This window comes from Triturus cristatus, chromosome 9 (assembly GCF_964204655.1).
Source record: "Triturus cristatus chromosome 9, aTriCri1.1, whole genome shotgun sequence".
In the NCBI taxonomy this organism is placed as follows: domain Eukaryota; kingdom Metazoa; phylum Chordata; class Amphibia; order Caudata; family Salamandridae; genus Triturus; species Triturus cristatus.
The window spans coordinates 348,531,649-348,556,523 of record NC_140592.1 but is presented as its reverse complement, the minus strand read 5'-3'; the positions used below and the strand labels follow the sequence as shown (position 1 = coordinate 348,556,523).

The following is a 24,875-nucleotide window of genomic DNA, read 5'->3' as shown; positions in this document are numbered from 1 at the left end:
AGAGTTCTGCAATTAAAAAATGCAACAGCTAGTGTGTTATTTCTTCTTGAAACTGCAGTACTTTGGTTCTTAAATGAGCATCTGGAGTCAAAAATCACCCCCAAGTATCCCTACTCATACTCATATTCCAGTACTGTGCCTCCTATATAAAATATTGGTGGTGAAGATCTTCCCCTTGATACAAGCAAGGTTTTAGTTTTATTAAGATTGACTCTTAACCCATGATCCACAGCATACTGAGCAGTTGGAATAATCAAACGCTGAAGCCCACTCTTTGTAGAGCTAATCAGCAAAACATCATCATCAAACAACATACGTAAAGCATTAAAACCATACACCATAGGGAGCTGACACTATTTAGGGCAGGAGACATTCCGGACAGATACAAATTATATAAAAGCGGCACAAGTACACTGTTATTTTTCGCTGTGATATGGAAGACTTTTCATGTATTATAGAAGTGCACTGTACTGGCTGGTAATGCTCATTGGCTGTTTAAGACACAAAATTAAAAAAATATATATGTGCGCGCATATCTCGTTCCCATCATGTTACTGACATGAAGGAGAATAATATAAGCAACTGGCTAAAGCTTTACTCACATAGGGCCATATTATCAAGGAACGGCGATAACATTATCGCCGCTTTAGCGGCAGGTGAACCTGGGCTTCTATGGGAATTCACAAGGGCATATTATCAAGCCCATTATCGCCGCTTTAGCGGCAGTTTCCTGCCGCTAAAGCGGTGATAATGTTATCGCTGTTCCTTGATAATATGGCCCATAAAGTTCTCCCTTCTGCCATAATATTCTCACCATCGCAGAGGATAATTTGGTTAAAATTTTTAACAGTAACTTGCATTGCCTCATATTCCTGAATTTTAACCAGACCTGTAGCACGTTTTTTATAAAGCTCATTTATAAAACTGGCAACAATTGTGTTAACTGACTGCTTTCAATTTACAGTATATTTGCCTATCCTCTTTTGCAGAAGTACGAATTTTCAGTGATTAATGGACTGTTCTAAAACCACTTTTTTCCAGTGGTATTGAGTTATTCATCTTCACCTTTTTTGGTGATTCTGGGAGAAAATATTGCTAAAAAGTATTTTAAGTGCCATCAAGTAAGACCTATTATTTTACATTTTGATATTAACTGGAAATGCACAATTTAAGCTGCACCTCTATACATCGCGAAAGAACAATACTAACGTGCATTAGCACAATATAGCTACTGTGTGCCTTAACCTTACTAATGTAGAGTGAAGTACTAGACATACGGCTGGAGTGCATTCACTGTAGGTAGTAGTTATTCATATTGGTGTCTGCTCTAATATTTTCATTATAATGTTACAAATTGTAGTTCTTGTTCAAACATATACTCGTGTACTTCGAGGTTTACTGCTTTTACTGAAATTGCATTGGTTATGAACTCATGTCATGTACTCATTTATTAATGTTTTGCATTTATTCTATAATCGTAGGTGCACCTATAATCATGTACTTAAAGTGTACACTAACTGTATTACTAAATTAGCTTAACCAAAGGCCTTAAGTCCCTAATGTTTAGACTTCAACGTGAAACTTTTTCTTATGTTCCAATGTTCTTTCTTTTCAGGTACGTTCACATGATCCCATAGTCAGTGAAAGGTATACAGCCACAAGCATTCCCTGGTCTTTGAACAATGGTTGAATCAACTTACTGCTCTAAACTGCAGACCTCTCCTTGTTGATTCGGCATCCTCTCTGGGTATCATTCTAGACAAAAGCCTGAACATTCAGAAGCACATCAGCTCCCTTCCAAAGGAGCTAAATACCAACTCAGTATCTTGAGGAAACTCAAACCCTATGTACCGGCTCAAGACCTAAAGGTGGCTGTTCAAGCACTAGTGATCTCCAAGTTGGACTATGGTAGCACAACGCTTTGGGGATTGCCCAGAGTAAAGACAGCTCCTCTTAGGGTTGCCCTCAATTCTGCTGCTAGGCTCATAACTGGCACTAAAAGATTCAACCATATTTCTCCGGACATGCTGGCCCTGAACTGGCTTCCCTATGAAGCGCGGATGCAGTTAAAAATTGCATGCATGGCACACAAAGCCATACACTTTAAGACCCCGCTGTACCTCGCTCAGAAACTGGAGCTCTCATGTGGTTCCAGAGCCTCCAGAAGCGCCAGCACCCTTTTGCTCAAACCACAAAAATGTAAGAAAAAAAAGACATACAATCGAGCCTTCTCAGGTATGGCACTGAGGGTCTGGAACTCTCTTTCCCCGAAGTCAGGGTGAACTCCTCCACGGTCCTCTTCAAAAAAGAGGTCAAAGGACTCCTGATGAAGAACTTTTTGCCTCTGTCGGGCCTCCCCATCTGATTCGGGGGCCAGAGACATAGATTTGTGGCCCAGCTGCCGGGCTCACAAGAATGCTCGGCCAATTTTTAGACTTAATCTGTCATTTTTGCTGATGCTGTTTTGATTGCTTGTATTCTTCCTGATGTATAAACTGTAAAGCGCTCTGATACCCTCGGTGGTCATGTTCGCGCTATATAAAACTTTCAAAATAAATAAATAAATAAGTGCATTAGAGATAGTGACTTACCCATCTTGGCAATGGGAGGTGTATTGTCAGGCTGAGTCTGCACTTGCCTATTAGCAAGCTGTGCAATAGCGCTTGTTTTCTCGCGCTATTGCTGGTTCTCACCACTATCGCTGGATTTTGCATCGCCTCTCAGATATGCGTTGATAATAACGCGCTATCTCATCAATGAAATCCAGCGATAGCCGGCGATAGAAAAAAACGCGCTGAGCGCACTCTGCGATATTTATCGATAATATACCCCCACATCTCTATCCTTTAAGGATGAAATCTTTTTTCATCATCCGTTTATAACTCTGTTAAATGCAGCTTGAGAAAGGGATATAGCCCAAAGCTCTTCCGCCTTAAAAGTGGATAAGGCAAGTTAAAATATTCATGGGCTGCGGTGTTTCTGGGGTCACTTATTGCTTCCCACACAAATGTGCTAAGCGTTGATCGTTTTATAGCTTATGGCAGAATTTCAGGCTCTCTCCAAAATGACTTATACTCTGCCTCCTAAGGACAAACTCTAAACGGATTTGAGCCAGCGAGGCCTGCTGAAGTAAATTAAACAGGCGATGATAGGTTTCTACAATTGCATTATCTATTATTTTATCCACTTTTCCTCTCAATATCTCAACACCATATGTCCGTGAAGGGGCATGTTTAACGGCCATTACTTGCAGGAGTTGCTGGAAGGGCAAGCCTTTTAAAGAGTTCTGCAATTAAAAAATGCAACAGCTAGTGTGTTATTTCTTCTTGAAACTGCAGTACTTTGGTTCTTAAATGAGCATCTGGAGTCAAAAATCACCCCCAAGTATCCCTACTCATACTCATATTCCAGTACTGCGCCTCCTATATAAAATATTGGTGGTGAAGATCTTCCCCTTGATACAAACAAGGTTTTATTTTTTTATTAAGATTGACTCTTAACCCATGATCCACAGCATACTGAGCAGTTGGAATAATCAAACGCTGAAGCCCACTCTTTGTATAGCTAATCAGCAAAACATCATCATCATACACCGTACGTGAAGCATTAAAACCATCCACCATAGGGAGCTGACACTATTTAGGGCAGGAGACATTCCGGACAAATACAAATTATATAAAAGCGGCGCAAGTACACTGTTATTTTCGCTGTGATATGGAAGACTTATTCATGTATTATAGACGTGTACTGTACTGTCTGGTAATGCTCATTGGCTGTTTAAGACACAAAATTAAAAAAATATATATGTGCGCGCATATCTCTTTCCCATCATGTTACTGACACGAAGGAGAATAATATGAGCAACTGGCTAAAGCTTTACTCACACTGGGGCATATCAACAACAACCGGCACTTAGCGCTAGGATAATTATCGCCGGCTAGCGTTGATTTTTATCGCTGAGATAGCGTGCTATTAGCAATGCTTATCTCAATAGCGATAAAAATCCTCACGCTAAGTGGCTAACGTGAGATTATCGCTGGAAACCCAGCGATAATCTCACGTTAGCTTGTTGATAGGGACAGACAAACTTAGCCATGATATCCACCCTCCATAGGATATCATGGCTAATTCAGAAAAATACCAGACGTAAAAAAGCAGCGTTAACCGCGGTTAGTGCTGCTTTTTTTGTCTCTAACAGGGTTAGCAATATTCTTGATAATAGGAAAAATGTCGCTTAGCGACATTTCTCCTATTATTTTACTCTGGAACGCCCCCTTTGTATCTCATTAGAGATGCAAGGGGAAGCGTAGAGTAAAAGGGTGCTAACATGCAAATTTGCATGTTAGCACCCTGTTGTTGATAGGGTGCTAGTTTTATCTCTGCTTTTTTGGCTTTTAAAGCCAAAAAAGCAGAGATAAAGCCCTTGTTGATATGCCCCATAGGGCCATATTATCAAGGAACGGCGATAACATTATCGCCGCTTTAGCGGCAGGAAACTGCCGCTAAAGCGGCGATAATGGGCTTGATAATATGCCCTTGTGAATTCCCATAGAAGACCATGTTCTGGTGTTAACCTGGGCTTCTATGGGAATTCAAAAGGGCATATTATCAAGCCCATTATCGCCGCTTTAGCCGCAGTTTCCTGCCGCTAAAGCGGTGATAATGTTATCGCTGTTCCTTGATAATATGGCCCATAAAGTTCTCCCTTCTGCCATAATATTCTCACCATCGCAGAGGATAATTTGGTTACAATTTTTAACAGTAACTTGCATTGCCTCATATTCCTGAATTTTAACCAGACCTGTAGCACGTTTTTTATAAAGCACATTTATAAAACTGGCAACAATTGTGTTAACTGACTGCTTTCAATTTACAGTATATTTGCCTATCCTCTTTTGCAGAAGTACGAATTTTCAGTGATTAATGTACTGTTCTAAAACCACTTTTCTCCAGTGGTATTGAGTTATTCATCTTCGCCTTTTTTGGTGATTCTGGGAGAAAATATTGCAAAAAAGTATTTTAAGTGCCATCAAGTAAGACCTATTATTTTACATTTTGATATTAACTGGAAATGCACAATTTAAGCTGCACCTCTATACATCACGAAAGAACGATACTAACGTGCATTAGCACAATATAGCTATTGTATGCCTTAACCTTACTAATGTAGAGTGAAGTACTAGACATACGGCTGGAGTGCATTCACTGTAGGCCGTAGTTATTCATATTGGTGTCTGCTCTAATATTTTCATTATAATGTTACAAATTGTAGTTCTTGTTCAAACATATACTTGTGTACTTCGAGGTTTACTGCTTTTACTGAAATTGCATTTGTTATTAACTCATGTCATGTACTCATTTATTAATGTTTTGCATTTATTCTATAATCGTAGGTGCACCTATAATCATGTACTTAAAGTGTACACTAACTGTATTACTAAATTAGCTTAACCAAAGGCCTTAAGCTTTTGGTCCCTAATGTTTAGACTTCAACGTGAAACTTTTTCTTTTGTTCCAATGTTCTTTCTTTTCAGGTACGTTCACATGATCCGATAGTCAGTGAAAGGTATACACCCACAAGCATTCCCTGGTCTTTGAACAATGGTCGAATCAACTTACTGCTCTAAACTGCAGACCTCCCCTTGTTGATTCGGCATCCTCTCTGGGTATCATTCTAGACAAAAGCCTGGACATTCAGAAGCACATCAGCTCCCTTACCAAAGGAGCTAACTACCAACTCAGTATCTTGAGGAAACTCAAACCCTATGTACCGGCTCAAGACCTAAACGTGGCTGTTCAAGCACTAGTGATCTCCAAGTTGGACTATGGTAGCACAACGCTTTGGGGATTGCCCAGAGTAAAGTCAGCTCCTCTTAGGGCTGCCCTCAATTCTGCTGCTAGGCTCATAACTGGCACTAAAAGATTCAACCATATTTCTCCGGACTTGCTGGCCCTGAACTAGCTTCCCTATGAAGCGCGGGCGGATACAGTTAAAAATTGCATGCATGGCACACAAAGCCATACACTTTAAGACCCCGCTGTACCTCGCTCAGAAACTGGAGCTCTCATGTGGTTCCAGAGCCTGCAGAAGCGCCAGCACCCTTTTGCTCAAACCACAAAAATGTAAGAAAAAAAAGACATACAATCGAGCCTTCCCAGGTATGGCACTGAGGATCTGGAACTCTCTTTCCCCGAAGTCAGGGTGAACTCCTCCACGGTCTTCTTCAAAAAAGAGGTCAAAGGGCTCCTGATGAAGAACTTTTTGCCTCTGTCTGATTCGGGGTCCAGAGACGTAGATTTGTGGCCCAGCTGCCGTGCTCACAAGAATGCTCGGCTTAATCTGTCATTTTTGCTGATGCTGTTTTGATTGCTTGTATTCTTCCTGATGTATAAACTGTAAAGCGCTCTGATACCCTCGGTGGTCATGTTCGCACTATATAAAACGTTCAAAATAAATAAATAAGTGTATTAGAGATAGTGAGGTACGGGAGGAGAACGTTTATCAAGAATGAGAGGCGCTAGGAAACTAAGAGAAGGCTCCTTTTTATGTTGTATCAGGAGCAGGGAGACATCCAAGGTCGTCCTGATGTTCAAACTGGATGGGAAAATTGAGTGAAGTTGCCGATTCCTACTGTGAGAAGGTTGAAAACTACTGGAGTCGATGATGTGGAAATCTCAAATGTTCTGTGTGTTTAATTGGTGTTCACACTGTTAGTCATTTGAGCAGATTTTTTTAGACTTTGAGTGGTACAGGCCTGACTGCTTTTTTTCTCTTTGTGTGGCTTTAAGCTATGCATTGCCTCGATTTGGAGAACCTCTACTGAAGTCTACGCTATGCTGACACCTTCCTGCTATCCTTGATTTAACTATGTTTTGGTAGTTTTTCCAACTTTAGTTTAAGACTGGTTTAGGTGACTTTAGATTTATTCAAGGCATAGACAGGAGGATGGAAACTTGTACACAGATCATTTTCTTAACTTCTGTATTGCTGCAATTGAATTTCTTGTATACTTTATGATACTAACACTTAATTTCATTCAACGCTTTGGCATACCCATGGTGATTGTGTATCTTTACAAAATATTTTTGAGATGTATATACATCAGTTTGGCCCTTAATTTGTAATAAACCCTACTTAACTTACTCATTCCTGGTCTTTAATGTGTGGCCTAATGGGCTACACTGTAAATTGAATTGTTTGAATTATATTAACTCCCCTTTACCTCTCAGGCAACTAAAAAAGATTTATCCAAGTAGAAATGGTAAGACTGGCCCAGTGCTCTAGAAGATGGTAGCAGAATGAGGATGGTTAGTTATTAAAGTAGGGGGAGTTAGAATATAGTTCCTAGTGCCCATGTTTCGGTATGGAGGATCGGTGGAGTTCCAGCAGTTCAGGAGTGAGTTGTAACAGCGAGGAGTGAGTAATAATAGGGTTCCACATTGCAGTGGCTTACGCTTAGCTTGTGGTGTTTTGTGGAGATTGTGTGGTGTTTTGCAGAGATGTTTTGAACGTAGTGTGATTGTGGCGCATAGTCCAGAGAAGCTGAAGTTGTTATCAGGTACGATGTGGCCTAAGATCCAGGTATGGTATTAAAAAGTGTAGAAGGCACTATATTGTAATTGTCTGCTAAGTTTTGTGGTGCTTGTGAGATGTTGTCGATGGTACAATTGAGATAGGGAGATTTGTCTTTGTGTGAATGTGAAGTGTGCCACGCTGAGATTGGTCTGTTGGTTTGGTGCCGTTCTGGTATTGGCTGTGAATAAAAGATGGTAATTGTGGGTAACCAGCTATTTCCTAGTCTAAAACAAAATTCTACCCGTGATTATTTTTATTTTTGTTGAAAAATGAAATATTTTAAGGTCATACGAGACTTGTTCAGAGGCGATGTGACAATACTTGTTAGAGAGTGAGAAGAGGCACCACCCGAAGATACCAAGGTCACTATATGACGATAAATGTAGGGCTTCATGCATGTATTTGCCTTAACAAATGGCACAAGATCACAGAGAAAACAGGTGCATTGGCATTTCCATGCTATGATACATTTAATTTGAGAGTCATTGAAAATGTGAGGAAGATATTATATGAGATGAAACCGACTCCTTGACCCGCACAGTTTGTAGTGCTTAATGCTTTAGGGAATGGGGCTCATGCCAGGGAATAAGAAAAATATCAGGGAAGGGATCAAAAGGCAGTGCGTACTTAGGCAGATGCTAGGTAGGATACAGAACAGAAGGAATGAAGAACTGACATGATAGAGAGTGTCAACTTTTACCCTGCCTGAACAAGCAAAGAATCTGAGAAAGGGAAGGAGAAGAGAAGGAAAAGGAAAGAGGCAAAGCCTAAAGAGCCAGATGATATGAGTGAGGTCAGTGATACTGATTCTAGCGATAGTCTCTTGGCCTTGTTGTCAGAATGCCCACCTCCGTATAATGAGACCTGAGTGGAGGGAAGAACTGGCACTGGTGTTAGTGGAAACCTTGGAGTGGCTTGCTCACCAGTAAACATACATTCAAATTCAATGGGAGTCATTTCAGTGAGTGTGAACGACACCCCGATGGGAGAGAGTTCAGGGATTTGTGCCCCTATTAACCCCCCAACCTTTAATGCTCCGAATGCTCTCACTGTCCCAGTCACTATTGGTCATATGGTTTCTATATATAAACTAAACTTGTTTAGCGCTGGAAAAAACTTAAAAGTGATGTGAAGCAGCGCGTATTGCTGCTTCGCATTACTCTGTGCAATGGGGGCGTGCCAGGGGTGTGCATGGGCATTCCCATGCAACCACCCACGGTTTTTCACGCTAAACCCAATTTACTAAACACAGTAGATTGTGTTTAGTGTGAGAAAACTCCTTTTCCAACTTTGCATGTGTGCTGCACTGTGCAGCATGCATACAAAGTGGGAAAAGATTTCCCTCGTCTTTAGGTATAGTATTTTGTACAGGAAGGGTATCCCTCCTGAACAAAACCTATGCTAGACTCACACACACACACCCTAGCACTATAGCACTAAGGTGGTGCGTGGCGGCGCAAGGGAAAGTGGAGGAGAGAGCCATATCTTTGAAAATATGGCACTCTCCTGCTCCTTCCCTGTCGCGCAACGCAGTGCAGCCTCACAGAAGGCTGCTCTGCGTGGAGATTTGATAAACCTCCCCTTTGTGTCAAGGTTTGTGGCAGGATTAAGACCTGAAATTAGCATGATGATTCAGCAGCAATTGATAAGTTGGCAGAATAGGTCGATTGATGGGATTCTGATATAAATGCAAAATAATGTAATGATGAAATAGAAATGCTGCAAAAGAAATGTAAAGAGTAATTGATGGTTGCACAAATGAATGCCGTTCAGAGAGGAAATCCGAATCAGCCTTTAGTAGGGAATGTTGTTCCTATGAAAGGAGTGCATCCTGTGATGCAAGGTGGAGGTGGAGTCCAACCACAAGCTCGAGGTCGTAGTGTTCCAACTGATCCAAGTACTGGGATTGATGTAGTTACTCTGAAGAAAACCAACCCTTGCCACAATTGTAATAAGTTGGGGCATTGGAAGCGGGAATGTTGTCTTAATACTGCTAATCAGGTTCAACATTCCTGGTTTGCACAGCCCCAGAATAACCCCGTGCAGTCACAGAATGTGCAGAGACCGAGAGTGCAGAATTACAATGTGCCCCAATGTCCAATAATGCAAGTTCCACAACCTCCGATGTCACAGCAACATGAGAATGCCCCCCAGATGAAATTTTATCCAAGTCCGAAATAGAAATCAGAATACTTTCCAGAACATAACTTGCTCCAATAGTATCCTGTGTGTGATACCTTAAATTACTATGGTTCCGATCAGTCCACCTGATGGTGCCTGAGGGGGGAGGAAGACTGCGTGTTTGGCACAGTCTTGGAGGTAAACCAGAGTGGTCTATTTGGAGATGGTGGGGTAAATGCTCACCCTGTGACATTTTTGTTCGACACTGGTGCTATCCGCTCTACTGTTAGAACAGTGGAAGTTTCAAACCTACCGCTCTCGGGAAAGAGAATCTAAGTTGTAGGAGCCGCAAATAAGCAAATGGCAAGCTGCATTACAGAGGAAGTACTGATAAAGATAGGGTCAGTTGAGGAGAATAATCAATTTGTGGTATGTGTTTCAAGTCCTTTGTGTCTGTTGGGACACAATTTGTTGTGCAGGTTGAAATGTACCATTTATTGCACACCAAAAGGCGTGAAATTCCAGACTAATGATAAGGATGTTGCTTTGAAATTGGCCAATGTGAGTTCAACAATTGAACTGTTTCCTATGATGACAAGTGAAGGCTGTTCCCTGATCTTGAAGACATGGTGAAGCCAAAAGTTTGGGATTTTCCAGGAAAGGACATGGGACTCATTAAAGAAGGTGAGCCTGTACATATACAAATAAAGTCCAATGCTGAGTACCTGAGAACCCCACTATACAATCTGATCCCTGAAATTAGCGCTGGGATTACTCCAGTGATTAAGTCAAGGCATTTTAAAGGAGGTTATGGGGAGTCCATGTAACTCACCCATCATGAGATTACAGAATCCTAGCGGTAAGTACTGCATAGTGCACGATCCATGAAAGATAAACACTATTGCAGTTCCATGTTGTTCCGTTGTACCGAATCCAGCTGTGATGATTTTATTTCAGTTTCCATGTGAGGCTGAGTGGTTTACTGTCACTGATCTTTGCCAGGCCTTTTTTCTCCATACCAATGCATGAGGACAGTCAGTTCCTCTTCTCATTTCAGTGCAGCAAATGTGTTTTGGCATGGTGCAGAGTCCCACAAGGGTATGTGGAGAGCCCATCCATTTTCAACCAGATCCTTAAAAATAATCTGGAGTCCCTGGTCATGCCCTGTAACTCTGTCCTGCTGCAATACATTGATGACCTGTTGGTTGCGTCAAATGCTCAAGAAACTTGTAAGACTGATACTATTGCCCTGTTGAACCACTTGGCTGAGAATGGACATAAAGTGTTCTCAAAAAAGTTGCAGTGTGTTTAAAAGAAATTCTGTATCTCAGACATCACATTGAGAAAAGAGCAAGGAAGGTGTCACAGAAAACAAACTCGGCCATCAAGCAAATTAATCTGCCAACAACACAGAGAGAGGTCAGGATGATTTTGGGGCTGGTGGGTTACTGTTGTCAGTGGAAACCTAACTTTTCCCTAGGCGCTAAGCCTGTACAGACACTGACACACAAGGATGTGTCGGATCCGGTACCCTGGGATTACCATTACTTGGTTGTCTTTCTAGAGAAGAGAGAAAGTCCCTGTTGTGCCCCAGCACTATGAGTGCCTAATTACAATAAGTCTTTTTCTCTCTTCTGCAGTGAGGGAGAGGGCTGCACACTCTCAGTACTTACAAAAATGTTTGGAAGCGCTCAAAGACCTGTCGCGTATTTCTCTGCCCTCCTTGGCCCAGTAGCTGCAGCACTGCCCTGATGTCCCAAATCCGTGGCAGCAACAGATGTCAGAATAAAGAAGTATGAAAGCATTGTGATGGGTCATCCATTGTCTGTCTTTGTTCCCCACTCCATTGAAATAATGTTAACAGGAACTCAAAAACTGCACTTAACAAACAGTTGCCTCACTAAGTATAAGAAAATCATACTTGTTGTAGAGAATGTCACATTGAAGTGCTGTGCTGTTCTGAATTCTGCTACTTTATTGCCTCTTCCCGACATGACAGTGATGATGGTGAAGTGGAGTATGACTGTCTCTATGTCACTGAACTGTGCACCAAGCCAAGACGAGATATACAAGAAGAGCCATTCCCTGAATCTGATTTAACACTGTTTGTGGATGACTCATGTTTGCGAGACCATGGAGGAAATTTGAGAGCAGCATGCGCAGTTTGTGCAGCTTCAGAAGTAGTTGAAGCTTCCCGGTTTCAAGGAGAATTCTCTGCACATGTGGCTGAATTGGTTGCTCTTAACAGAGCCTGTTGTGTTGCTAACCAACTGAGGGTGAGAATTTTCAGTGACAGTCAGTATGGCTTTGGTTTTGTGCAGGACTTCGGACAGTTATGGTCCTAATGGGGATTTATGATATCTTCAGAGTCTCCCATAAGGAATGATGGTGAGCAAGTGAGGAAACTTCTGGAAGCTTTGCAAATGCCTGCCTAAGTTGAGATTGTGAAATGCTCTGCACACCACAATGGAGATGACTATGCAACAGTGGGCAACAGGTACAATGATTAAATCACAAATTGCTGTGCTTATAATACTTGTACATTTAATGAGGAGTATACTAATGAGGGAACAGACAAGACCCATTTCAACCTTTTGTTAACAACTGCTGATACATGGAAGGAGGTAAAGAGGCTTCCGAAAATGTTTAATAGGCAGAACAGCATAGTTGGGTCAGAGCATGTTGTGGCAAGACAGATGATGACATTTGAGTTTCAGGAGATGGTAGACCTGTGTTGCCAAATAGTATTTTGCCACCAATGACTAGGCTTTATCACGGTCCTGCTCATATAGAGAGGGATGCCATGGTTCAGTTGTTGAGGCATACTTGTTTTAACCTCAAATTCAGATGGTTGGCTGACGCATTTTGTCACAGATGTGTTGTGCAACAACAGAACAATGTAGGAAAAAGAACCGCAGTAATACTGCTCCACATAGGGAGATCAGATAGTCCATTCATCAGGATGCAGTTGGATTTTATTGAGATACCTGTGTGCAAAGTACTGAGGTATGTCCTGGCTATTGAGTGTATCTTCTCATGATGAGTTGAAGCTTTCCCGATCAGGAGAAATGACAGCCTCACAGCAGCTAAACTTTGGGGGGGGTGTTAATACCTTGCTTCGGGTTACCAACTTCTCTAGAGTCAGACCAAGGAACACACTTCAACAAGCAGATCCTGAGAATTTTGTATGCAACTTTACAAGTGAAACAGAGATGCATTTTTGCTATTGATGTGAGGCTTCAGTCTGGTGAAGCAGATAAACGGCACACTGAAATCCAGACTAGCAAAAGTGTGTGCTCTCATGTCTTTGAAGTGTCCTGATGCTTTGCCTCTTGTGTTGATGAGTCTTCCTAGCATTCCTGATTGGAGGACAGGATTGTCCCCCCATGAAAATATCATGGGCAGAGCAATGAGACTGCCAGCCGTACCTGCAAATGTGCTTGTGAACATTACCGATGACATGATTCTTGATTACTGCGCAGGACTAGCTGATGTGGTGTGTTCTGTGTCTCACATAGGTTAAAGCGCCCCAGCTCTGCTTCACCAGGGGCAGTGCCATGACCTCAGTCCCGGCGATTGAGTCTTGGTGAAGAAATATGAGAGGAGGTGTTGTCTGGAGTCCCACTGGTCTGGCCCTTACCAGGTTATCCTAGGTACCACAATTGCTGTAAAATGCGGTCTCCCCAACTGGGTGCCTGCTGCGCACGCTCGCAAAGTTCTGTGTCCCCTTGATGATGTAACAGAACCTCTCCTAGAAGTATCCGTGGTGGTTGAGAGACCGCAGTAGCAGGTCAGTCAAGCTGTAGGGGACCAGCAAGATTCTGAGACAGCACTTGATCGGCCTGAGGGGGGTCTTGATGAGTCAACAGCTGGAGCTGAAGGGCTTAGTGCTGTAGAACCATGAGTGGGAGTTGGCGAACGTTGATCGAGACGGCAAGATAGAGGGAAACTGAATCCGCCAGATGAATGTGGGCTTCAAACCATTCGGGAGGATACTGAGCTTTCTGATTTGAGTGATGAAAAAGAAGAAGGAGATCAGAAACAGTTGGAGTCCTCCTTCAGAGGAACTCATCCCCTGAATGGACATACTTTTCTGCCAATGACAAAGCGAGAGAGTTCTGAGAATTTTGGGATAACAGTTCAGATCCAATTGAACTTCCTTGAACTGAACATTTTGCTCAAACTGCATTTTGAATTTGCTTTACCATCAAACAAACTGAGACATTTCATTCTGAATGTGATTTTCAGTGGTTTTGATATCTGCATTTAATAGAGACATTTATGTAGATTTGTAGGAGAAGCAAGAAGAGTACCTAGGCCTGAGTCTGCTGAATGAGTGTAAGAATGTCATTTTAGACGAACAGAGAGTAGGGCTAAGGAAGTCTAACAAAGATGTTGTAAATGCATTTGGTCATGTTAATGTGAACTTTGTTTTCCAATTTGCACAGGTGGAAAACAACAGAAAAGACTCTGCTCCTGTTATATTCCACCTGACGGTGTGATTTTAGAGACATAATAGAAAGTAACCCTATCCCCAATAGACATAGGTACTTAATAGAAGGCACATTATTAGTCGTAGTTGTGTCATAAATTGTTATGTTGGTAGCATTATACATGGATATATCTAGTTCAGCAAAGGATAAGCGAGAAGTTAACCCCAAGGCCTCACACTCGGCTGATTATAGTCTGTACTCACTTGATGACAATGTGCTACATGTAGATTTATCTAGAGGAGATTACACTTTAATCCCTTATACTAATTTGCTTTATGAATATGTTGACCTTATGAATGCGAGGGACTGTTTTGTCTGCATGCAGTTGGCCGCATCAGTTGTAGAAGGTATCACCTATCACCACATACCTTTAAAGTATAGTGTCACTTGCAGTTTTTTGTTGAGCCTTTTCTATAGACAGGGTCGCTTTCAATATTATTTTTCAAATTATGATTTGGTCCTTTCAGAAGTTCCCTTGTTTAAACATGTGCATAGGCATTCTTATGCCAAAATCACTGATAGAACCAAAATTTATTTCACACCTACCATGATACTAGATACTGCCTACGCTCGTAGACATAATTTAACTTGCATATTGACAGATGTTGAGAAGAACATTTTCAACCTGGTGGAAGATAGGAGGAGGGAGGTAGATGTAAAAATAACAAATCTAACTAGGGTACCTAAATGGATAAAAGAAGAGATTGATTACTAAGCAGCACAAAGTCAAGTCTCATTTGCTTTAGATTGGCAACATAAAGGGAAATTGTGTGTGCAGAATGACAAGAATTAAAATTATGTTCCATTTGCGAGAAAGAGTGAATGTGACCACACATTTGAAGTTAGAGGAAATTGGGATTTATTTTTAAATGGAGAGTTAAAGTGTACCTATGTCAAATTGCCCAAGAAATAGAATGGCACATTAGGTGTAATCTTTCCAAAGATTTATCATGTTGAACATTTTGATGATACTGTGTGAGAACAGAATTCCAGACCCAAGTGAGGAGCTAGTGCTGGTGAAATTGTAGTAGATATTTTGGTGCAATGATCCCATCTGTAGCGGTGATACTAAATGATATGAAGACTAGAAGGTTGTCTACTGTAGTTGACAAATTGTCCTTATATTTGTAAGGAGCTAATGCTGCTACAGCGTCACTTTTTTGACGCTGCGGCTGCTTTTGTTTGGCGCCATATTTACAAAGATATGCTAGAGTCCTTTAACGTCACTTTTTCACTGCTAGTGCTTATTGTTTTTAGCACCAGTGGCAGTTTTTGGTAATGACATGCAAGGTAGGCATTCCCCCGGAAACCGCATTGCAAAACTGACGCATCCCTATTTCAAAGAATTGTCAGAAACGATGCTACTTTTGAAAATCAGACGTTGAGGCCCATTAGCCGCAGTTTTTGCTGCTACGGAAAAGCACAAAAACAACAGTTGATGGACAGAATGTAGAACAATGTCATACATTCACCCCAGTACAGAGATTTGGGCTTAAATCCATCGTGTTTTTGCTCACCATGCCGTTCCAGTTTGAACCCAGCCATATGCAAATCAGTCTTGACCCTGTGCCTCATGGGAACAGTCCAGCCTGAACTGCCAAGCCAGGTCCTCCCTAGACTGGAAACAAGCATCCTAGGACCGGTTTCGGGGTTTCACCCTTCTTCAGCCAGGATAGCTTGATTCCAATAGCATGGAGAGCACGGGACCCACGTCTGGGCATACCCTTCCCACTCGTGGTGACAAATGCAAAACAACAGTTGATGAACAGAATGTAGAACAATGTCATACATTCACCCCAGTACAGAGATCTGGGTCTAAATCCATCGTTTTTTTGCTCACCATGCCGTTCCAGTTTGAATCCAGCCATATGCAAATCAGTCTTGACCCTGTGTCTCATGGGAACAGTACAGCCCGAACTGCCAAGCCAGGTCCTCCCTAGACTGGAAACAAGCATCCTAGGACTGGTTTCGGGGTTTCACCCCTCTTCAGCCATGTACAAACCGTGCCTCCAGCGGCAACATCACACATCTACTGCAACAGGAAGCACATCTATTTGATGAATGTACTGGCAATCATGAACCATCTGGGCCTGTTCATTAATGTCTTTGCAGTGCTCATGACTCCTTCATCTTCTGGCATTCCGCCATCAATGAGCGCTTCCAGAATGGGGCCTATGGGAGTGGCCTACTGGTTTGTGAGCACTTCTCAGGCACATGAAAGACTACATGGCAGTTAATTATGTAGGAATACATTGACAAATATGTCTTGGGTTGAATGAGACAGTACGTATGTAGTTGGTGTGGGCCTACATACTTGCACCATATTACATGGCATATGCGCAACACAATCCTACAGGTCACATATGTCAAGACCACCTACGCCACTGTACAAGTGAACTGTGTTGATAGAATATCGCTTTTCATGATGCTCTGGTGGAGCAGCTCCCCAAATCATATCAAAGTCGCAATGTAAAGTGTGTCGACATGACATTGCATGGCCTCATAGATATGCAACAAGGCAACTCACAGCAAAGTGCTGCATTCATTCACCTTACATTAAGGATGTGTCCCATAGGCCTTATGGTGGACTTTTCCATGCAACACCAATGAAGATCTCACACATTTCCACACATCCTATGTTCAGGGACCCTGGGACTGGATGCCAATAGTGTGCCTCCCAAGGGGACGTGAAAAGAGAATACATATTTACATGTCTCTTTGTCATGTCTAATTGCCATGTGACATGCATTCCTCAGGAAAAATAGAAGAAGGGAATTGCATAGATTGTGTGTTTTTGGTGCTGGAATGTTTCGCTTAAAGAATGACGTCTTGTGAGGACACTAAGCTGACAGACGTGCACCATAGTGCAAGGAAGGGGTGTTGGCACTAGTCACTACCATGTGAATCTGGACACACCGTGGATATTCTATATGTTAAGATAAAGTCACATTCCACCCCTTCACTTTGGATGTAGGTCAGCGCAGCCATTTTACATGCTTTACTGCCCAGTGGCAACAACTGATAAATGAGGCCCTATGTGTGCATTAAATAGTGTCATAGACCCTCACAAATGCAACACCTTGTAAAATGATGCGTTCAAACTCCCTATTGAAGCAAGGCAATCAATTTATGAACCTTACAAGACCATGTCTACCATGCTACATTATATCACTCATTATATACACAGATCACATGTGGTTTGTGCACACCGTTTTGTTGCGCACAAATCACAATATCATTAATCCCAGACCCCAGACTGTGCAGCAAGATACAGCCTCATACACAAACTACATCTCCCATAAAAGCCAACAACACAGTTATCATGGGAATAATGCACCTATCTTGGAGCAATGCTACACAGGTTCTCGCACCACAGACACAAAACCCTGGACACTGAATCAACTATAGTGTGGCACTGTAGTGCAGTTAGTCTACCAGTTGTACTGTACAGTACACAATTAACACATATCTCTAACCCTATGTGTACTATCACCACAGTGAACACTGTGCACTGCCATGTGTACACTATCATGTCCCTTATCGATATCCACTCAGTAACTTTCCCATGGCAGTACACATTGAACGACCTTTACTCCAACTCTCAATGCCAAATATGTGTGACTGAAGTACGCCATATCACCTGCTTCAGTTACATGTTGTAAAATCAGACAGGTATCAGGTCAGAATTGCCAATAGTAGCCAACAATAGTCACAATAGATGAATGTGAGACATGTGTCTACTCAATGGCAAATTGACTCTCCTTAATGGTGACAAATCCTCACCTGCATGACAGTCAATCAGTTCCAATCCCCACTTGCGTATATGCCACACAATGTCATGTATTTTACAGTAAACAAGGCGTATGAGTCAATCAGGACACATAACAGAATGGACATGAATGTTGGACCATCCCTTGTCATGACTCTTAACTAATTGCACACCTCCTGTCTTTGCAGCGAACCAAGGATACGCTCTGCTGGCGTGGGTCATGACTCCTCTGAAAAAACCATAAATGGAAGACCAACGGAGCTACATTTATGCCCTATGCAGCAACAGGTACATCACTGAGCAGACATTTGGAGTTTTTGGAGGCGCCTTGACATATCTGGGGGCCGATTGCTATATTCGTCACCTATTGGTGTGTAAAATAATATTAGTGTGCTGCATATTGCACAAAATAAGTGTAAGGAACAATGTGCCATGGGCTGATCGCAATGGGGTGCAGGAAATGCCAGATTATGAGGAGGAAGATGAAGAACCTCATCGAACTGTACCATTAGTTGCTGCAACACTGCGGAGGGACCAAATCATCAACATTTTTTTCACATAAGCATGAGTGAAGTACATGATATCACACAACGATGAAATATCTCACTTTTTTAATCTATATATAAATAAATGTATGAACACTACCACTGTGTATGCATTTTGATTCCATAGTCACAGTAAACATTCACATTTGACCTGCTACTAATTTTCACACAGAAAATGGATGTAGTTATGTGTAACACAGAGCATTGAACATCATCTGGTACAAATGAAATAGTGTGCATGCCAACTACCTGTAACAAATAGTCCTCCATTGCCAGCCACAATTTACATGGTGTGGTAATGTGGATAGTGTGCGTCTCCTGCTGCTAGCCATTTGTACAGCCTCATAATTGTGAATGATAGTAGAGGCCACTAATAGTATGATGACTGTGAAGTGTTCCACATATTATGTACATGGGAACACTGTCCCAAAACTACAGTCTGCATATGCTACATCAATAACTGTATCCACATGTTAAATCCATTAGGTGATCTCATATCACACACAGAAATGCTACATACTATACTTTGCCAGTGCAGCTGTGTTGTATGTGAATATGTAGGAGGTGAAGCCAAGGCATGCATGGTGATCCACCGTAGCACCATCAGCATGAGTGAGAATCATGTTTACCACAAATGATGACACTGTTACTTTACTGTGAGGTATGACTCTTGGATATGAATGGCAAACACACACACAACTAAATGGTGCCATCCATACATCCCCTAACAGGTGGGTGCAGCCAATCGTTGCACACGCCCAAATTTCTCCACAGCGTGATGCCTCCACTGTGGGACACAGCGCTGTTTGGCACTAGACTGTGAATGTGTATCATTCAGGCTTGTCAATTGTGTCATTTTATTACTTACAACCTGAAGGGTTACATAGCCTATAGCTACACATCTGTACTGTGCTTCTGTTGCATATCAAATATGTGTTCTAAGTTTACTGATGTGTTTTACATGTTATATCTTGTAGGTGGATCTCCATCATACACACGTGGTGAGGTGGATAACTTCAAGGACCTCACCTTCACCGGTGAGTGCCTTTATCAATGCTAATGGCACTGCTAGTTTGTCGCAACCCTGTGGTAAGCTAATGCAATGTCAATGGGTGCTAAGACAAATTAGCACACAGGTCACGTATGGTAAGGTGTGCCCTTGTGCTCTACAGTGTTTGGGCACTATGCATAGTATCATCCCTGAACAGCATTAACTCACACATAATTCACTGTCAACACACATAGTAAACACACATAGTAAAAACATGCAAAGACTTTAAACAGGTCAACACTTTATTCACACCCAACACTGCAAATCCCTGTACATTATTACATGCATTGTACATCCCAATACAATTAAAAAAACACATTTACCCTATTGAATCAATAGAAATAATGCATAAGCAATAAGCGTGATTCCTGCAGCCTCCACGTCAGCCAAAAATTATGCTTCCCAGCCAACACATCTAAAATACCGCACTGTGCCATGCCTTGTCAGGCCTTGTCTGAAATTGACGCATTGACTGGTCGAGTAAAAAAAATTACGCATCGGCTGAAAACGTGACACATCCGCCCAGGAAGTGAAGTAATTTTAAAAAGGGAAGTGATATAATGTGAAGTTACTTTCATTTTTCTTTAAGTCACAGTTTTACTGTCTAAGCTTGGGAGTTGTAGTGTTTTGGTTGTTGTGGACTATGGTTTTGCTGTGGGTGGAGCTGGTTCTTCGTGTCTGCTGTCCCTGTTGTGTCCCTCAATTGGTTTTTGTGCTTAAATGATGTATATTGTTGTGTAATGTCCTATGTGCTGTCGGGTGTTTTTCTTTTGGGGTATATTTGTTAAGGGTAGTAGAGGGTTTTTGGGGGTTCAGTTGTATTTGGGTTTGGGAGCTTCCTGTGGCTGGTCACACATTATCTGCCTGCTATGGTAGCCAGTGGTGGATGTGTCTTCCAGGGCTACCCGGTGAAGGTCCGCAAACAAAGGTGGGAGAGGGTATGCCTCCAGATGCAGAGGATGTTCAGAGTGGACCTCGACACCCATTAGCAAAAACATCGCTGGGCCGATGTGGTTGGCAGGGAGTCAAACCTCCTGGACTATGATGTATCTGCTATCCTATGCGTCTCATGTACCCATTGATGATTTGTGGGAACATTAAGTATGGCTCACATGACTTTAGGCACAAAATAGCCATGCCCCCATTCAAAAGCGGGAAATGCCATGGCTATGGTGCTATTTTTATATTAGAACAATGGTCCTTAAACAAAACAAAGTGGATAGGAGAAATATAGACTAGAATAAGTGCTATATTGCAAGTGTCCAGCCGGACATTCACTTTAATGAATCAATAACGTCAGAAACACAAATAAGAGCACATCAATATAGTGGGACACAGTCCTGCATCCTACACAAACACATGACAAGTACATTACGACAAAAACATTTCAGGCAAGACAAAGGTAGCTTGTGAAATATTAAGCATAATTGTAGCAAGCTTAGAAAAAACAGTCAATGCATTTCTTTTATCACATTGGATTAATGTGCATACTGTTTACATTAGTCGGCGACGTTTCGATCCTTTTAAAACAATAGTAGGATCATCATCAGGACAGTTAAGTTACAAGCCTGAATTGTAAACGTGCCTTGGATTTACGTGCGGGATCACATTAGGCGCACGGTGGCTCTGAACGAGCTGAAAAAAGCCGCACAATGGACGGATCTTAACAATAACTGGCGAGAATCTGCTGGCATTTTGGGATATGTAAAGTATTAGCTCACGGCAAGGTGCTGGCACGATCTGTGCACCAGTGCTATCTGTGACACTGAGCGGGCCACACAAGTGTTTGTGTCCCTGTAGGTGATACAAGGAGTCCCAGGGAAGCATTGAGCTGATGTACATGGCCATAGCCCATCCAGACAACTCATATGATGACAGACCAGGTTGCGCAGATCTGCTCCATAGCTGCTTATTTAACAACAAGCATTTGTCAGGTGCACTTGCAATGGGCCATTACAGCACATACATTAAACATAAAGGGGCTTATTGACAAGCACCTTACACTGCTGGGATGTCAATTCTTAAATTGCCAAAAATTATGCACCAGCCATGCAAGGCCTTGGAAAAAAGCCCCATAGCGATGTGCTGATTATCCTCCTTGATATACATCCCCTGGGTTGTAAAGCATTAATGAGGCCTGCCATGGCTTACACTGCTTAGTTAACCTCTGAAAGTGGCAAAACCCATATCACTGGTCTTAAATAAGTATGGCTCCTTGATGTCCACTATAGCTATGCTGTGCTTTGCACTGGCTTATCTGACTACATACCTCTGAATGCATTGCAGATCACTCATGCTGCCTTTGCATGGCCTCATGGAGGTGTTTTTGAGGCCAGAACCATTGGAGCTGTCCTTACATATGAGACGCACATAGTGCATGCCTCTAGTATAAGCCCACCCACATGGTACTGTACCAAGGGTATGCTAGCCTGAATACAACACATCTCAACCTATCTCATACGTGTTGTTGTTCAATTATGCTATTTCAAACTTAGGGATGGATGGAACATGTATAAACATTATCATGTACTCAGCAGCACTGACAAGTACAGATCTCACCTAACTTAGAGAACAAATAAACAAGTACATAACTCACCTAACTTAAAGAACAAATACACATGATGTGAGATGTACATAGCGTACTCATTTCCTGGTGTTAAAATTTAAGAGGGCCTGGGTATTGCAATAACTTGCTGAGTATGGTATGTGATTTATGTAGGTGCAGAGAATCATCAAATTCAGCTACCGTAGTGAAATTTGGTAGTGATGAAGTTCATGACCTGGTTCCACAAATTAGCCAACAGGTGTATGTTTTGGCTTTTCATATGTATGTACACTTCAGCCGGCCTTACCAATGTGTATCATTCAGGCATGTCAACTGTGGTATTTTATTACTTATAACCTGAAGGGTTACATATCCAATAGCTATGCATATGTACTGTGCTTCTGTTGCATATCTAATATGTGTTCTAAGTTTACTGATATGTTTTACATGTTATGTCTTGTAGCTGGACCCCCATCATTCACACGTGGTGAGGTGGATAACTTCAAGGACCTCACCTTCACCGGTGAGTGCCTTCATCAATGCTAATTTTGTAGTGCAAGTATTGAGTGTGATGTCAGATGCTGTGTGATTTGCCAGATTCAATGTGGATGTTAAGTCTTGCATGTCTATCAGCCTCTGACTACTGTCAAGTAGAATACTTTGCCAATCTGAGATGGACCACATAATAGAGGCTTGACAGGGGAGCCATGATCACAGTGGCAGACTATGCGAATATATGTGGTAGTGGATACACATCTGAACATGGCCATGGTTGTGAAGTATTCAGAATGCATATCAATTGCACATACTATGATTTTGGGAGAATGTAATGAGCAGTGACACGGTCCACCATGGACTTACAACAGTTCAGATAGGAGAGGCTTCATATGCCTCTGTGTGATGTAAGGTACTTATCCGGCGTCTATTGTAACACATCATACCTGCCAAGTGTTCAGTATAGTTATCAATGTCCCCTGATATGGGGCCTTGTCATGTCAGTTACATTAGGTTGTGAGACACTGCATGAACTTTGCAGACCTTGCACATCTTACTGTGGAAAATACCTATTGCATAATGGCCATTGCAGGATGCAGAAGGCACACTAATGTACAGTAAAGGTGACATGTGTAACATTTCACTGGTACCAAGGAACTTATTTTCCAAGCATACTAAGTACTGCCATAGCTATACCTAGATGTGCCATGGTGTTGCAATGGCATTGTGCAACAACTGGCCTTCCTTTGTAATTAGGGCTTAGTACATCTGGTATGATAGATAATAGGCAGGTGTATGCTCACTCTAAGGTGCAAGGTGAATTTAGGCTGTAGGGGCTGCTACCTTAGATGTTGTGTAAATAATGTTGTTTCATGATGTTGGTACATGTTCCTAGTCACCCTTTGTCTGACATGTATCCTTATTGCTTCAACAAACAACAAGACCCCAGAGCAGCTAAGGGGAAACAACCTTTACAACGCAACTATTACATCGCACTACACTTACAACGCAGGCATTACAACGGAACATCCTTTACAACGCATGACACTACAACGCATACCATTACAACGCATACCATTACAACGCAGACACTACAGCACATGTCACTACAACGCAGGCATTACAACGCATACCATTACAATGCATACCATTGGAGTTAGAATATTAATTTTTAACCCCTACACTATCCAACACTTACCCTACTGTTGCACCCGCTGGAGTTAGAATAGTAATTTTTAACCCCTACACTATCCAACACTTACCCTACTGTTGCACCCCCTGGAGTTAGAATAGTAATTTTTACCCCTATACTATCCAACACTTACCCTACTGTTGCACCCCCTGGAGTTAGAATAGTAATTTTTACCCCTATACTATCCAACACTTACCCTACTGTTGCACCCCCTGGAGTTAGAATAGTAATTTTTACCCCTATACTATCCAACACTTACCCTACTGTTGCACCCCCTGGAGTTAGAATAGTAATTTTTACCCCTATACTATCCAACACTTACCCTACTGTTGCACCCCCTGGAGTTAGAATAGTAATTTTTACCCCTATACTATCCAACACTTACCCTACTGTTGCACCCCCTGGCGTTAGAATAGTAATTTTTACCCCTATACTATCCAACACTTACCCTACTGTTGCACCCCCTGGAGTAAGAATAGCAATTTTTACCCCTATACTATCCAACACTTACCCTACTGTTGCACCCCCTGGAGTAAGAATAGTAATTTTTACCCCTATACTATCCAATACTTACCTTAAATGTAATGTAACATTATGCGTAGTAATGGTATGCGTTGTAAAGGTAGTATGCGATGTATTGGAATGCGTTGTAAAGGTAGTTTTTAAAAATGCGTTGTAGTGTCATGCGATGTAATGGAATGCGTTGTAGTGGATGTTGCGTTGTAAAAATTGCGTTGTAAGTGCATGCGTTGTAAAAGTATGCGTTGTGACGTCATACATCCCAGCTAAGGCAGTATAATACAAGAAAGGACGCTACCACCACCTAAGACGAGTTGCAAAGGCACACAGAGTCATGAAGAAATGGTACGTGGAGGAGAAGGCTCAGGGGAAGTGGAGACGCTTTCCTCTAGGACCACCAACCTGTGAGGAGAGGAGCTGAGACAGAAAGGGACAATCAGTACCAAGTTACTCCAAAGCAGCCGTGCCCAGGCCATTCATCAGTGGATCATCCCAACCACCTGCCCCCACACCTCTGGCCACAAGCGGGCCTAGCTCATTTGAGCTGGAACTGAAATAGAACCTTTCAG

The 24,875-nt window shown here is 42.1% G+C and overlaps 1 long non-coding RNA gene across 4 annotated transcripts in view; it reads left to right on the top strand.

Moving 5' to 3' along the window:
* Window positions 1-24,875, top strand: part of LOC146797910 (uncharacterized) — a 111,506-nt gene that overhangs the window by 22,385 nt on the left and 64,246 nt on the right. For 2 of the 4 annotated variants that reach the window (XR_014968552.1, XR_014968550.1), the window contains 5 exons: window positions 990-1,121; window positions 4,902-5,033; window positions 18,148-18,247; window positions 19,482-19,541; window positions 22,564-22,623. This is a non-coding gene — a long non-coding RNA (uncharacterized LOC146797910). The remainder of the gene's footprint in view (window positions 1-989; window positions 1,122-4,901; window positions 5,034-18,147; window positions 18,248-19,481; window positions 19,542-22,563; window positions 22,624-24,875) is intronic. The other 2 variants (XR_014968549.1, XR_014968551.1) reach the window with 1 other exon arrangement.